This window comes from Sus scrofa, chromosome X, assembly GCF_054392235.1.
Source record: "Sus scrofa isolate SSC_HxYL_T2T_F1_AM1 chromosome X, Sscrofa_HxYL_maternal_Yorkshire_Landrace_v2.0, whole genome shotgun sequence".
Classification (NCBI taxonomy): Eukaryota; Metazoa; Chordata; class Mammalia; order Artiodactyla; family Suidae; genus Sus; species Sus scrofa.
In genome coordinates this window covers 66,950,001-66,965,117 of record NC_139401.1, presented here as the reverse complement: position 1 = coordinate 66,965,117, position 15,117 = coordinate 66,950,001, and the positions used below count along the sequence as shown (strand labels likewise).

Genomic DNA, 15,117 nt, shown 5'->3' with positions numbered 1-15,117 from the left:
GGCTAGGGGTTGAATGGGATCTTTAGCCACTGGCCTATGTCACAGCCACAGCAATGTTGGATCCCAGCTGTGTCTGCAACCTACACCACAGCTCGTGGCAACACCAGATCCTTAACCCACTGAGCAAGGCCAGGGATCGAACCTATGTCCTCATGGATGCTAGTCAGATTTGTTTCCACTGAGCCAAGACAGAAACTCCCAAGAGTAGACTCTGAAGAAGGTTCAGTGTAAGTATAACAGTTGCTATAGAGCTGCCATAACAAAATACCACAGACTGGGTGGCTTAAACAATAGATATTTATTTTCTCTTAGTTCTGGAGGCTAGAAGTCGAAAATCAAGGTGTTGGCAAGTTTGGTTTCTTCTGAGGCCTCTCTCGTTGGCTTGCAGATGACCACCTTCTTATTGTGTCCTCACATGATTTGTTTTTCACTGTGCACCCATCCCTGGTGTCTGTGTGTCCAAATTTCCTGTTAGCATACCAGGCAGACTGGATTAGGGCCCACCCATGCTAACAGCCTCATTTTAACGTCATCAATTCTTTAAAGGCTCTGTTTCCAAATACAGTCACATCCTGAGGTGCTGGGAGTTAGAGCTTCAACATCTGAATTTTGGAGGAACATGGTTCAGTACATAAGGGGAATAAGTCCAATAAGGGGAAATTTTTATGATATGAATAAAAACCAAGATATGATATTTAATGTGGCTCTAATTGTATAAACATATGTAGAAAAAGACTGGAAGGAAATACTCAAAAATATTAATAATGGTTTTCTTAGGGTTTGGGATTTATGAATAATTTAAATGTTTTTCTTCTTTATGCATTTCTGTATTTTCCAAATTTTCTACAATGAGAAAAACACAATAAAATTACATCGAAAATTCACTTTTGAAGTTCCCATCATGGCTCAGCAATAACCAGCCCAACTAGTATCCATTAGGACTTGGGTTTGATCCTGGGCCTCACTCAATGGGTTAAGGATCTGACATTGCCGTGAGCTACAGTGTAAGTCATAGACACAGCTTGGATCCCATGTTGCTGTGGCTGTGGTGCAGGCTGGAGCTGCAGCTCCAGTTCGATCCCTAGCCTGGGAACTTCATATATGGCCCTAAAAAAAAAAAAAAACCAAAAAAAGACAAAAAATTTACTTCTTTTCCCCTTAATTCTATAACTAAATTGACTTAACCTTCAAAAATGGAAGACAAGGAGAGAGAAATGTGGCAGGATAATTGATATCAATTGTTAAATTCAAGTGGCATTCTGTTATAAGTCAAGCTCTAGTGAGTTTGATTATGTTGATGAGATCTCTTTTGAGTAAAATGATTAAAAACGACTTGTTTTTATGTGTGAAGAGGGTCAAAAGGTACAAACTTGTTATAAAATGAATGTCATGAGGATGTAATGTACAGCATGCAACTATAGTTAATAATAATATATTACATATTTGAAAGTAGGAGAGTGGACTTTGAAAGTTCTCATCACAAGAAAAAAACTGTTTGTGGAGTTCCCATTGTGGCTCAGTGGTTAACGAATCCGACTAGGAACCATGAGGTTGCGGGTACAATCCCTGGCCTCGCTCAGTGGGTTAAGGGTCTGGCGTTGCCATGAGCTGTGGTGTAGGTCACAGACTCGGCTCAGGTCCCTCATTGCTGTGGCTCTGGCATAGGCCAGCAGCTACAGCTCCGCTTAGACCCCTAGCCTGGGAACCTCCATATGCCGCGGGAGCAGCCCTAGAAATAGCAAAAAGACAAAAAACAAAACAAAACAAAACTGTAACTGTATGGTGACAGATGTTAACTGGACTTATTGTGGCGATCATTTTGCAATACATAAAAACATTTGTATCATTGCGTTGTTCACCTAAAACTAATATGTTATATGAATTATACCTCAATCAAATTTATCTTTTTCTTATGTGACTTCTAGATTTGAGTCATATTTAGAATGGCATTTCCCCTCCCTGCTCTTAGATTAAAAAAACATTTCTATGATTCTTCCTAGTACTGTTATAGTTAGTTATAGTCTTAACCACTTTTTAAATTTAAGTATAATTAACTTACAGGAGTTTCTTTGTGGTGCAGCAGGTTAAGGATCCAGTGTTGTCACTGCTGTGGCTCTGGTCCTGCTGTGGCAGACCTGGGATCCCTGGCCCAGGAACTTCCACATGCTGTGGGTGTGGCCACAATTTTTTTAACTGGTTTTCTTAACCTTAAAACCTGGGGATTCATTTCTGCACTGCAATAATACCACCCTCCACTACCCTAAAAAGAAGCCTTTCTAGAACCTTTCATCTGGCCCCTCCTTTGACATCTCACTATGAATTCCCATCCTGAGAAGATATTTAAATTAGAGTATCCAGGAGTTCCCTGATGGCCTAGTGGGTTAAGTATCTAGAGTGGCCATTGTAGCAGCCTGGGTTGCTGCTGTGGCTCTGGTTTGATCCCTGGCCCGGGAACTTCCACATGCCATGGGCGTGGCCAAAAAACTTTGTTAAATAAAAAATGAAGGATCCATATCATGTACTTTTAGACTATTATATTTCCCTCTCTCTTTTTTTTCTTTTTTGGCTGCCCTGAGGCATATGGAGTTCTGGGCCCAGGGATCAGATCTGAGCCGCAGTTATGACTACACTGGATCCTTAACCCACTGTGCTGGGTTAGGATCTAATTTGTGTCCTAATGCTCCAGAGACGTCACTGACACCTTTGTACTACGGGAACTCTCTCTCTCTTTTTTTTTTTTTTTTTGTCTTTTGTCTTTTTGTTGTTGTTGTTGTTGTTGTTGTTGTTGTTGTTGCTATTTCTTGGGCCACTCCCGCAGCATATGGAGGTTCCCAGGCTAGGGGTTGAATCGGAGCTGTAGCCACCAGCCTACGCCAGAGCCACAGCAACGCGGGATCCGAGCCGTGTCTGCAACCTATACAACAGCTCACGGCAATGCCGGATCGTTAACCCACTGAGCAAGGGCAGGGACCGAACCCGCAACCTCATGGTTCCTAGTCGGATTCGTTAACCACTGCGCCACGACGGGAACTCCTCTCTCTTTTTTTTAACAGAAGTTCCAGGCCAGGGATTGAACCTCTGCCACAGAGGTGACAACACTAGATTCTTAACCCATTGAGCCACCAAAGAACCCCTATTTGTGCCTTCTTATTGCTTTCTTTCTTTCTTTTTTTAAAATTAGTGTTGCAATGTTTATTTCAAGTTCTCTTGGGGTTTTTTTGGTATTTTTTTTTCTTTTTTGCCACGTAGGCACTATGTGGGAATTCCTGGGTCGGGGATCGAACCTACTCTGCACAGCAGCAACCAGAGCCATAGCGGTGAGAACTCAGGAGCCTCAACCCACTAGGCCATCAGAGAACTCCTTCTTATTGCTTTCTTTTTGGACTCTTTATTCCCACGCAGCTCTCAGCTCTGAAACTTGCATAGTTTTTCCCCTTCTTCAGAAGGAGCTGGTTCATCCACCCTTGGGTGCATTTTCTCTTATCTAGTTCAGAGGTCCTTAAATCATACTGGCTCCCCTCTACGAAGCAAACTTTCAGAACCTCTGATTGAGGAGACATAATCTAGATGCAGGGCAACATGGTTTTCATTAGAGAGTTAGCATTCTTAATATTAAGGGTTTATAAAAAGGCATATAGATGAGCAACTAGTGGATGGAATCTAATTAAACTTTGAAGAACTTTTTGAGAAGCTTTTATTTCAAAGATAATTAAAAAGAAATATCTTTTTCTTCCCTCATAAAAACCAGCAGCTTAGCAAGGTACCAGGTGCTGGGGTTAGAAGAGGAAAAAAATGATCTCTACATTTGAGAAGCCCTGCTTAGTAGGGGATACAAAAAATATGAACATGATTATTCTTTTATATAAGAAGTGCTATGTTAGATATATAAACAGAAGAACGAGATTAGCTCTACCTGAGTAGTGGATGTTAAGGTTTGCTTTTTTTTTTTGGCTGCAACATGCAGTGGCTTGATGTGGGTTCTCAGTTCCCAGACCAGGGATTGAACCTGGGCCTCAGTGGTGTGCTGAATTCTAACCACTAGAACACCAGGGAACTCCTTGGATGTTAAGATTTTAAGGAATCAATACAAGTGGGTTTTTAATTCTCCTTAATTCTCTGCCCTGAATTAGAGAGACTTACTCACCTGGTTGGGCGACCTAGGCCACCCTCACAGAGAGCATATCAGAATGTACCCTCTCTGCAGGCAGGATGGCTTCAAAAGTGGGAGCTCAGGAAGAGCTGAGCAGAACATCCCCAATACATTCTCTCATAATCATTAGTCAAGATATTCGGTTTTCTTTCCAGAAAGGAGTAGTGGGGAGGCATACAGGGAAAGAGTTTCATTCCCTAATGAAGACATATCTGCCTGCTCTGACCTGTGGAGACTGGCCTCTCTCTGTCCTACAGTTCTCTTGGGACTGTGCAGAAGAGTTCCACTCCACCCCTGAGGGCAGAGGTGGGCACAGGACCCAGGCTTGACCATTCATGGTAGCCCATAAACCTGGGATGGCCACAGGTCTCTAGAAGGGCCAACCAGATTCCTCATATGAGGTTAGTATGTGGACAAAGATACTGGGGCTTGAGAGTCTTTCTTGGATTACAATTCCTAAGGATATACTCTCCCCTCTCTCTCTCTCTCAAGCTGCCACAAGGAGAGAATCTGTGACAGGAGATAAACAGAGAACCAGAGCCTAGAAAGAGGGAGCCCTCATGACATTGTTTGAACTCTGTTCCTAAAGTGAGATCTTTTCTTGTACTTCCCAGTTATATGAGCCAATATCTTCACTTTCTTTCTTCCCCCGCTCTTTTTTTTTTTTTTTTTTTTTGCTGTATCTGATGCATATGGAAGTTCCTGGGCCAGGGGTCAAATTTGAGCCGCATCTGCAGCCTATGCCACAGTCGATCCTTAACCCACTGTGCTAGGCTGAGGATCCAACCCTCAACGCCACAGAGACAAAGTGGATCATTAACCCACTGCACCATAGCAGGAACTTCTACTTTCTTGTTTATACTAGTTTGAATTGGATTTCTGTTAAAAAAAAAAAGGGTCAGTCTTGAAACATGAGTGGGCATTAAAAAAATTTTTTTTATTAAAGAATAGTTGATTTAGTGTTCTGTCAATTTCTGCTGTATGGCAAAGCGACCCAGTCATATACACACACATTCTTTTTCTCATATTATCTTTCATCATGTTCTATCACAAGTGATTGGATATAGTTCCCTGTGCTACACAGCAGGACCTCGCATTGTTTATCCATTCTAATTGTAATAGTTTGCAACTGAGTGGGCATTTTTAAGCTAAGAAGGGAGGGGCATTTCAGATAAGAGACACCCATAGGTAAAAGCCAAGAGGTTTGAAATGTTCAGCTGTGACTAACATGATGTCAAATAAAGAGATAACTGAAAATGAAAGGAAATTTTATGTAGAACAATGTTGTAAATATCTCTTCTTAATAAAAGAGAAGGACATTTTCTTAATATGGTCAAGAAAATCCCAAACCAACAGGCACCATACTTACTCCCTTGTAAATTGAAAACAAAACAAAGGTGCCTATTATTGCCATTGTTATTTCATATTATAGTGGGTGTTCTGGCTAGGGCAATAAGATTTGAGACAGAAATAAGGGGAATCAATATTTGAAAAAAAGAGACAAAAATATTACTTGCAGATGATGTGGTTTTATGCCTAAGTATTCCCCAGATAAGTGAAATATACAAAAATCAGTAGCAATCTTGTATACCATAAATAGCCAGTTAGAAAAATACAATGAAAGAGGTACTGTGCATCATAGTAAGAAATATATAGGCGTTTCCTTGCGGCGCAGCACGTTAAAGATCTGGTACTGTAACTGCAGGGGCTTGAGTCACTGCTATGGCGTGGGTTTGATCCCTGGCCCTGGTCCATACCATGGGAGCGGCCAAAAAAAAAAAAGATATTCCCTTAAAATGGATTTATGAATTTATTATGATTCCATTTAGAATGTCAACAAAATTTTTTCTTGAAACCCTATACAGTCAGTTTTGCTGTGGGCAACATATGCATTTCTGAAAATCACCCAGCTATTCAAAATTGTGCAATAAAGCTATATATATATATACTGAATCACTTGGCTGTACACCTGAACCTAATCTAAACCAACTACACTTCAATTAAAAAAAAACACTCAGTGTGATTATGTGTTAGGTTCAGGTATACAGCCAAGTGATTCATATATATATGACTTTTTTCAGATTCTTTATAGGTTATTACAAAATATTGAATATAGTTCCCTGTGCTATGCAGTAGATACTTCTTGGTTATCTATTTTGTACATAGTAGTGTGTTCATCCTAAACTCCTAATTTAGCCCTCCTCTTCGATAACCATAAGTTTGTTTTCTATGCCTGTGAGTCTATTTCTGTTTTACAATAAGTTCATTTGTATCAATTTTTGAGATTCTACATATAAGCCATATCATATGATATTTGTCTTTCACTGTCTGACTTAGTATGATAATCTCTAGGTCTATCCATATTGCTGCAAATGGCATTATTTCATTCTTTTTATGTCTGAGTAATATTCCATTGTATATATGTAATACATCTTCTTTATTCTCTCCTCTATTGATGGACATTTAGGTTGCTTCCATGTCATGGCTATTGCAAATAGTGCTGCAATGAACATTGGGGTGCACGTATCTTTTCAAATTATGGTTTTCTTTGGATATATGCCCAGGGATTGCTAGATCATTTAGTAGTCCTTTATTTATTTATTTATTTAAATTTTATTTATTTATTTATTTATTGCTTTTTAGAGCCACACACGTGGCATATGGAGATTCTCAGGCTAGGGGTCGAATTGGAGCTACAGCTGCCAGCCTACACCATAGCCATAGCAATGCCAGATCCAAGCCATGTCTTCGACCTACACCACAGCTCATGGCAACACTGGACCCTTAACCCACTGAGCGAGGCCAGAGATCGAACCCGAAACCTCATGGTTCCTGATCTGATTCGTTTCTGCTGCACCACAACAGGAACTCCTAGTAGTCCTTTTTTCAGTTGTGTTTTTTTTTTTTTTTGGCTGCCCCATGGTGTATGGCGTTCCTGGGCAGGGATCAGATTTGAGCCATAGTTATGCCTATGCTGCAGCTGTAGCAACGACTCCAGATTCTTAACCTGCACCCCATCACTGCAGAGATGCCTGGATCCTGTTGTGCCACAGTAGGAACTCCTATTTTTAGTTTTTTTAAGGGAACTCTACACTGTTTTCCATAGTGATTGCACCAATTTACATTGCCACCAAGAGTGTAGGAGGTTCCTTTTCTCCACATCCTCTCCAGCACTTATTGTTTTAGACTTTTTTTTTTTGTCTTTTGTCTTTTTAGGGCCTCACCCGTGACATGTGGAGATTCCCAAGCTAGGGGTCTAATCGGAGCTACAGTTGCCGTCCTACACAATAGCCACAGCAACACCAGACCCAAGCCGAGTCTGGGACCTACACCACAGGTCATGGCAATGCCAGATCCTTAACCTACTGAGCAAGGCCAGGGATCGAACCTTCAACCTCATAGTTCCTAGTCGGATTCATTTCTGCTGTGCTGTGACGGGAACTCCTCTTTTAGACTTTTTGATGTTGGCTATTCTAACCAGTGTGAGGTGATACCTCATTGTAGTTTTGATTTGCCTGTCTCTAATAATTAGTGATGTTGAGCATCTTTTCATGTGTGTTCTGGCCATCTGTATGTCTTCTTTGGAGAAATGTCTATTTAGATCTTCTGCCCTTTATTTTGTTGTTATTTTGGTTTGTTTTGTTTTTTATGGCCGCACCTGCTGCATATGGAAGTTCCCAGGCTAGGAGTTGAATCAGAGCTGCATCTGCTTGCAGCAACACAAGATTCTTAACCCACTGAGCAAGGCCAGGGATCAAACCCAAATCCTCACAGGGACAACGTCAGGTCCTTAACCTGCCGAGCCACAATGGAACTCCCATTTTTTTTTTTTCAGCCAAGCCCTCAGCATGTGGAAGTTCCAGGGCCAGGGACTGAACACAAGCCACAGCAGTGACAATGCCGGATCCCTAACCCACTAAGCCACCAGGGAACTCCCTTCTGCCATTTTTTGATTGATTTGTTTGTTTTCTTGATATTGAGCTACATGAGCTGTTCGTATATTTTGGAGATTAATTCCTTGTTGGTTGTTTCATTTGCAAATATTTTCTCCCATTCTGTAGGTTGTCTTTTCATTTTGTTTATGGTTTCCTTTGCTGTGCAAAAGCGTTTAGGTTGGTCAATTGATTTTTGACAAGAGTGCTAAGACCATTCGGGGTGAGGAGGAAGAATAGTCTTTTCAATAAATGGTATTAGGACCCTTGATATCCATATCAAAATAATGGATTTGGACCACTACCTCACACCTTGTACAGAAATTAACTCAAAAATGGGGATTAGCAATGAGATCCTGCTGTGTAGCACTGGAAACTATGTCTAGTCACTTATGATGGAGCATGATAATGGGAGAAAAAAGAATGTATATATGTATGTGTAACTGGGTCACCATGTTTTACAGTAGAAAATTGACAGAACACTGTAAACCAGCTATAATGGAAAAAAATAAAAATCATTATATTAAAAAAACCGATCAAAAATCTAAATATAAGAGGTAAAACCATAAAACTCTTTTAGGGAAACATAGGTGTAAATCTTTGTGACCATGGATTAGACAATGACTTCTTACATATGACACTTAAAGCAGAAGCAATTGAAGAAAAATAGATAAACTTGACTTCATCAACATCAAAAACTTTTGTGTATCAAAAGATACTGTGAAGAAAGTGAAAAGACAGCCCACAGTATGGGCAAAAATATTAACAAATCTTGTATCTGATAAAGTTCTTCTAGTGTTTAGACTATACAAAGAACTCTTAAGACTCAACAATAAAAAGACAACCCAGTTAAAAATGGACAAAAGATTTGATAAATTTTTCTCAAAGAAGACATCCAAATGGCCAACAAGCACATGAGAAGATGTACAACATCATCAGTCATTAGGGAAATGCAAATCAAAATCACAATAAGATACCACTTCACATACTAGGATGGCTATGATAAAAAAAATATAACAAGGAGTTCTCGCTGTGGTTTAATGGGATCAGTGGTGTCTTGGGAGCTCTGGGATGCCAGTTTGATGCCCGGCCTGGCACAGTGGGTTGGGGATCTGGCATTGTGGCAGTGGCGGCTTGAGTCTTGACTGAGGCTTGGATCTGATCCCTGGCCTGGGAGCACCATATGCCATGGGGTGGCCAAAAATGGACAAATAAAAAAGGTCTAACAAGTGTTGGTGAGAACTATGCTGCTGATGGGACTGTAAAGTGGTACAGCTTTTGTGGAAAACAATTTGGCAATTTCTCCAAAGGTTAAAAATAAAGTTACCATATGACTCAGCAATTCTACTCCTAGGTATGTGCCCAAAAGAATTTAACACATATGTTCACAGAGAAACTTGTATACTAATGTTCATAGCATCATTATTCATGATTGCCAAAAAAAAAAAAAAAAAGGAAAGAAAAGAGACAAGCCAAAGGTCCATCGACTGATTAGTGAATAAGTAGAATGTGGTATTTCCATACAATGAAACAGTATTTGGCAATAAAAAGGAATCAAGTACGTACTTGTACATGGTACAACATGAATGAAACTTGAAAACATTATGCTAAGTGAGAGAAGCTTGTTTGCAAAAGACCACTAACTGTATGCTTCCATTTATGTGAAAGGTCCAGAATAGGGAAATTTATGGAGGCTGAAAGTAGCATTGTGGTTGCCTAGGGCTGGAGTGAGGGGATCGGGATGAAATGAGGAATGACTGCAAATGGGAATAGGGTTTCTTTGGGGGATGATGAATGTGTTCTAAAATTGATTGTAGTTATGGATGCACAACTCTGTGGCTATATTAAAATCTACTGAATAGTACACTTTTAAAGATTGAATTTTATGGTTTGTGAATTTTATCTCAGTTATCAAAAGAATACATACTATATGCTTCCATTTATATAAAGAACAAAAACAAGTAAAAATAGAAGTCTAGGTTGTTAAAAGTTGGGATAGAAGTTATCCTTGTTGGAGGGAGGAGTAGTAACTGGATGGAAACATGCAGAGGATTTCTGGGGTACTGATAGTGCTTTGTTTCTTGATGTGGGTGCTGTTACATGAGTGTGTTCATTTTGTGAACATTCGTTGAGCTGTAAACTTATCATACCAGTGTGTACATTTCTCTGTGTATACTATACCTCAATAAAAAGTTTAAAAAATGTAAGCTTTGTAAATACAAGCAGCAAACTCTGGAAAATATTTGAATCATATATTACAGAAGACAGGTTAGTGTTTTATAAAGAATTCATCCTAATTTATAAGGAAAGCTTCAGGACCCAAATAAAAAAGAAAAAGAAAATATTCATATCATCCAAAAGAAATATTAATTCTAAACAGAATGAACTTTCTACCTCTATTTTATTTTATTGGCCAATGACTTGTTTAAATTATAGCTATGCTGGTGAAATTGCGGTAGGGCTGGTTTACTCTAACATGGCTGATAACATTAAATGTAAATTGATAAACATCCTTGATATAAATTGATAAACATCCTTTGGGAAAGCACTGTAACAAGTACCAAAGTTCATAAATATGTTCATTATCTTTTTTTTTTTTTTTTGCTATTTAGGGCCACACTAGCAGCACATGGAGATTCCCAGGCTAGGGGTTGAATCAGAGCTGTAGCTGCCGGCCTACACCACAGACACAGCAATGTCAGATCCGAGCCATATCTGCAAACCACACCACAGCTCATGGCAACACTGGGTCCTTAACCCACTAAGCGAGGCCAGGGATCAAACCTGCGTCCTCATGGATCCTAGTCAGATTCATTTCTGCTGTGCCACGATGGGAACTCTGTGTTTATTACCTTTAACTAATAATACCACTCCTAGGAATGAAGTCTAAGAAAGTAATTCAACTGAATAGAGACATTCTATTAATGAAGGTGTTTCTTAGAATAAAGGAAAACAGGAAACAACCTGAATAAATATTTAAAAGTTTAAATATAGATTGGTGCATCAGTGCTATGGAATATTATGCAGCCACTAACAATGATAATTTTGAATACCAGTAGTAATTTGAAAAATATCTGATCATGAAAAAAGGAGAGTACAAAATTATATAAGATAATTTATATATAGACGGAGACCATAACTGAGCTTGCAAAAACACAAACAGTTGGTTTCTTAGGAATTATGGGTGCAGGTTTTTTCCTGCAGTTTTCATTAGAGTTACATTGTTTTATAATAAAAACAAACAAAAAATTCAATGTTTTGCACCTGGCCATTATACCACAAGAAAGAGATAATGAAGTTGGAAAAGGTCCATAATGATGGAGGACACCATGGAACCACTGGAAAATTAAAAGCTGAGGAAGGAAATACAGTTGAATTCTACAAATTCATGAAAAGGATAGATAGGTAAATGAGAATAGTTGCACAAAATTTTGGAATGCTGGAGTTGGAGGGCACCTCCTGATGTTCTAATAATTGACGAAGTTTTATTAAATACTTGAGCTTTTATTGAATAATTAGGTCTACTGTTAGTGTTAAGTCCACTGTTAGCCTGCTCATGCTAATCTGGCCTTTACATGGGTCCCTGACTTTAGTTCATGCCTCAATCCCTTACAAATTAAAGGGGCCTTATATATTCCAATCTATACCAATGACTTTTTTCCCTGAATATTTACATCACTAATCTGTCAATTAATCTCATAATTGAATCAATCACCTAATCTAAGTAACCAGCTAATTATCATACACACTAAAATGTTATTCTGAATGTATCACATTTTTATTGAGTTCTTCCATGAGCCAGCAGAAAGAGTTGACCTCATAATCTTATCTAAGCATTTCAAAAACCTGCGGAATGTGTATATTATATCCCAAAACTATGGCTCAGAGATGGGAGATAATTTGCTCAAGGTCAAAGTGTCTGAGCTGGGAATTTAACCTAGGTCTGACTCCAAAGACTGCACTTTTTTTTGAGTGTGTGTGTGTGTGTGTGTGTCTTTTTGTCTTTTTAGGGCCCCACTCAAGGCTTGGCATATGGAGGTTCCCAAGCAGGGGGTCGAATCAGAGCTGTAGACGCTGGTTTGGGCCACATACACAGCATCTCGGGATGAGCCTCGCCTGTGACCGACACCACAGCTCACTGCAACACCGGATCCTTTAGCCCACTAAGTGAGGCCAGGGATCAAAAACTTGCGTCTTCATGGATGCTAGTCAGATTCACTTCCACTGAGCCACGACGGGAACTCCCAAAGACTGCATGCACTTCTAACCACTATGTAATACAGTTTCAATTGTATTGTGTGTGTTTTCTTTCCTTAATTAGATTTTTAAGACTAGGAGAGCAGGGATTTTATTTTCTGTTTCCCATTGTAGTCTCTATGCTAGCTGCTATACACAGTGCTCAATGGATACTTAAGGAAAGCCAAACTGTAGTTAGCAGAAACTACCAGTTACTTCAAAAACAATTTATATTTTAGACAGATTCATTGGTGATCTATTCATAAAGGATTATTTAAAGGAAGCAAGGATATTTAGGTCCATCCTTAATTCTTTTTTTTTTTTTTTTTTTTGTCTTTTTGCCATTTCTTAGGCCACTCCCGCGGCATACGGAGGTTCCCAGGCTAGGGGTCGAATCGGAACTGTAGCTGCCAGCCTACGCCAGAGCCACAGCAACGCAGGATCCGAGCCGCATATGCGACCTACACCACAGCTCATGGCAACGCCGGATTGTTAACCCACTGAGCAAGGGCAGGGACTGAACCCACAACCTCATGGTTCCTAGTCAGATTCGTTAACCACTGCACCACGACGGGAACTCCCATCCTTAATTCTTGAGATGTCTTGGTGAAAGAGAACACACCTTCACAACCTTTGTTGCTCTGTTGTGAACTGATTGGCTGATGGGATTAAGGGTCTGACACCAGGTGTGATCTTTCCATTCTTCTGCTCCTCTTCCCAGAAACTCCTAGCCTAAAAGGGCCTGTCTCCCTGCTGGTGCTTCTCTCAGACTGACTTTGCTTACTGCCACACCTTATTTTCTTGTGCTTTTGAATGAGGTATATTACTTGTGGAGGCAGGCACTGAAGTCCAGTATGCTAGGTTTATGTCCAGAAGGTGGTCAACAAATAATTATGGTGTTAGGTCAGGCAAGTTATGCCTCTGAGCCTCAGCTTACTCATCAGTAAAATAGAATTAAGTAAACTGCCTCCTCTAATATTTCAATATTGTCAGAACTTCATAGTTAATATTTAGTTTAACATTTATAGGAAGTTGGAGATCCACTATGGGGAGACTGGGGCCTAGAAATCTAGCTGGGATTAATATCTGTGTACAGGTGGTGGTTGAAATCATCTACCATTCTCTTGCTGACTGCATTAGGAAAACACCCACGGTGGAGGGTGAGAACTGAGGGGTCAGAGTCAGGTGGCTGTCCACAGTCTGGTAGGGTCCTTGGGAAAGATTTCAGGGGTAGAGTAACCTCGTGTAGAAAAGAAAGCTAAGGAAGAACGAGAGAGTGGAGTTGAAGGTTCTCCGGTGCTGTTCTTCGCTCCACCTCTCACCCCTCCCCCACCCCTGCCAATCACTGATTCTGACTATCAAGGCACAAAGGTAGAAAATCCCCTGGGGTCTCAGGCCGGGAAGCTTCTTAGTGTCCTGCTGTGACGCCGAGCGAGAAAAATGGGAGAAAATGCTGCCCTCCCCCCTTTCTCGCTCCCTGCCACGCTGGTCTTGCTGTTGCAAGTGGGAAACAATCTCAGGCCCCACGCAATCCCTTTTGCAAAGCCGGAGGTGGGGGGTGGGGAGAGAAAGGGAGAGAGAGGTAGGTGGGTGGGTGGGTGGGTGGGGGTGTGTGTGTGTGTGCGCGCGGGTGTGTTGTGTAGGGAGGAGGATTGGGGGTGGGATTCCGTGACGTTACCGGCTCCGCCTCCCCGTGTATATAAGGGGCGCTTGGCGCGCAACGACCCCCAGCAGCAGCTTTGAAGCCTGAGCTCCTGAACTCGGCATCCCCAACCCAACTCGATTGAACTCAGCCTCACCGAACCCTATCCGAGACTCTCTGCGCCCTGGGTTTGCAACAGCTCCCCGGTAAGCCTTGGGGGCCGACACGTGTGTCGGGGCGGGCAGGCGAGGGTCTAGGCATACCTAGGATTCTCTGGCAACCATGGCATGCAGTTGCATCAACGCGGCTGTAACCTGTTGCTGGCGAGACCCCGGCCCCGGGAGCCAAGGTTCCCATCTCCGTCTCAGCTGCAGACCTTTTCTAGATGAGGGCACAAGAAACTGGGAGCTGAGTCGGGGGGCAGAGGGCGGAACCCCTCCTCTCGGGTGCGAGCAATTTTGGGCTGCTCTGGGGCCCCTCTCAGGGCGCGTCTCCAAATCTTTTAGATGTCGAAGCCCCGCCTCACTGTTGATGCTTGCTGGTCAGCCTAGCGGGGCGGGAGGAAGTGGGGGAACATTTGCTTACTCCCCTGGGCGACGACAGCGCCAGTTACACAGTGTGGGCTTGGTGAAGAGGGATGGAATCGAGTCGGTGCTCACTTTTGATCTGTAGCTGAGGTCAGTCCCCCTCCCTCCGGGCATCTAGGAACCATGCTTGTTTGAAGCCCTGGGGCAAGCGCCGAAAAGGAATGTGGATATTGGGTGTGAGAAGGGGGTTCTCCCCAGAGTTGCTGGCCCCTCCTGAGTGGACTTCTGTTTAATTCCCAAAGAGCCACAGGCCGGGGGATGAACACAAATGAGCTTCCCTGGCTCCTGGGTTGGGGGTCTAGGATAAACCCTAGAGTTTCCCTGCCAAGGAAAGAAGAGACTAATTGATGGAGCACCTCCTAGGTGTCAGACCACTGAACTATAGGGAGCTTTCACAGGCCTTTTCTCAAATGAGGTCCTTCCACAAACCTGTGAGGTATTGTTATTCCTACTTGCCTAGGAAGAAACTGAGGTTAGAGGAAAAGTGACTTGCCTTTGTCCCTTCAACATCCTCCTCCCATCCCCCCACAGCTCCTTCCCTTGGTGGAGTGGGTATTGTAATTCACTCTT

The 15,117-nt window shown here is 41.7% G+C and overlaps 1 protein-coding gene across 1 annotated transcript in view; it reads left to right on the top strand.

Annotated features, from left to right (window-relative positions):
- Nucleotides 1-14,073: 14,073 nt before the first annotated feature.
- The window catches only part of SLC7A3 (solute carrier family 7 member 3), a 5,252-nt gene continuing 4,208 nt past the window's right edge, over nucleotides 14,074-15,117 (top strand). Inside the window, 1 exon segment of the mRNA NM_001130973.1 lies at nucleotides 14,074-14,166. The gene's annotated coding sequence lies outside the window, so the exon portion shown is untranslated.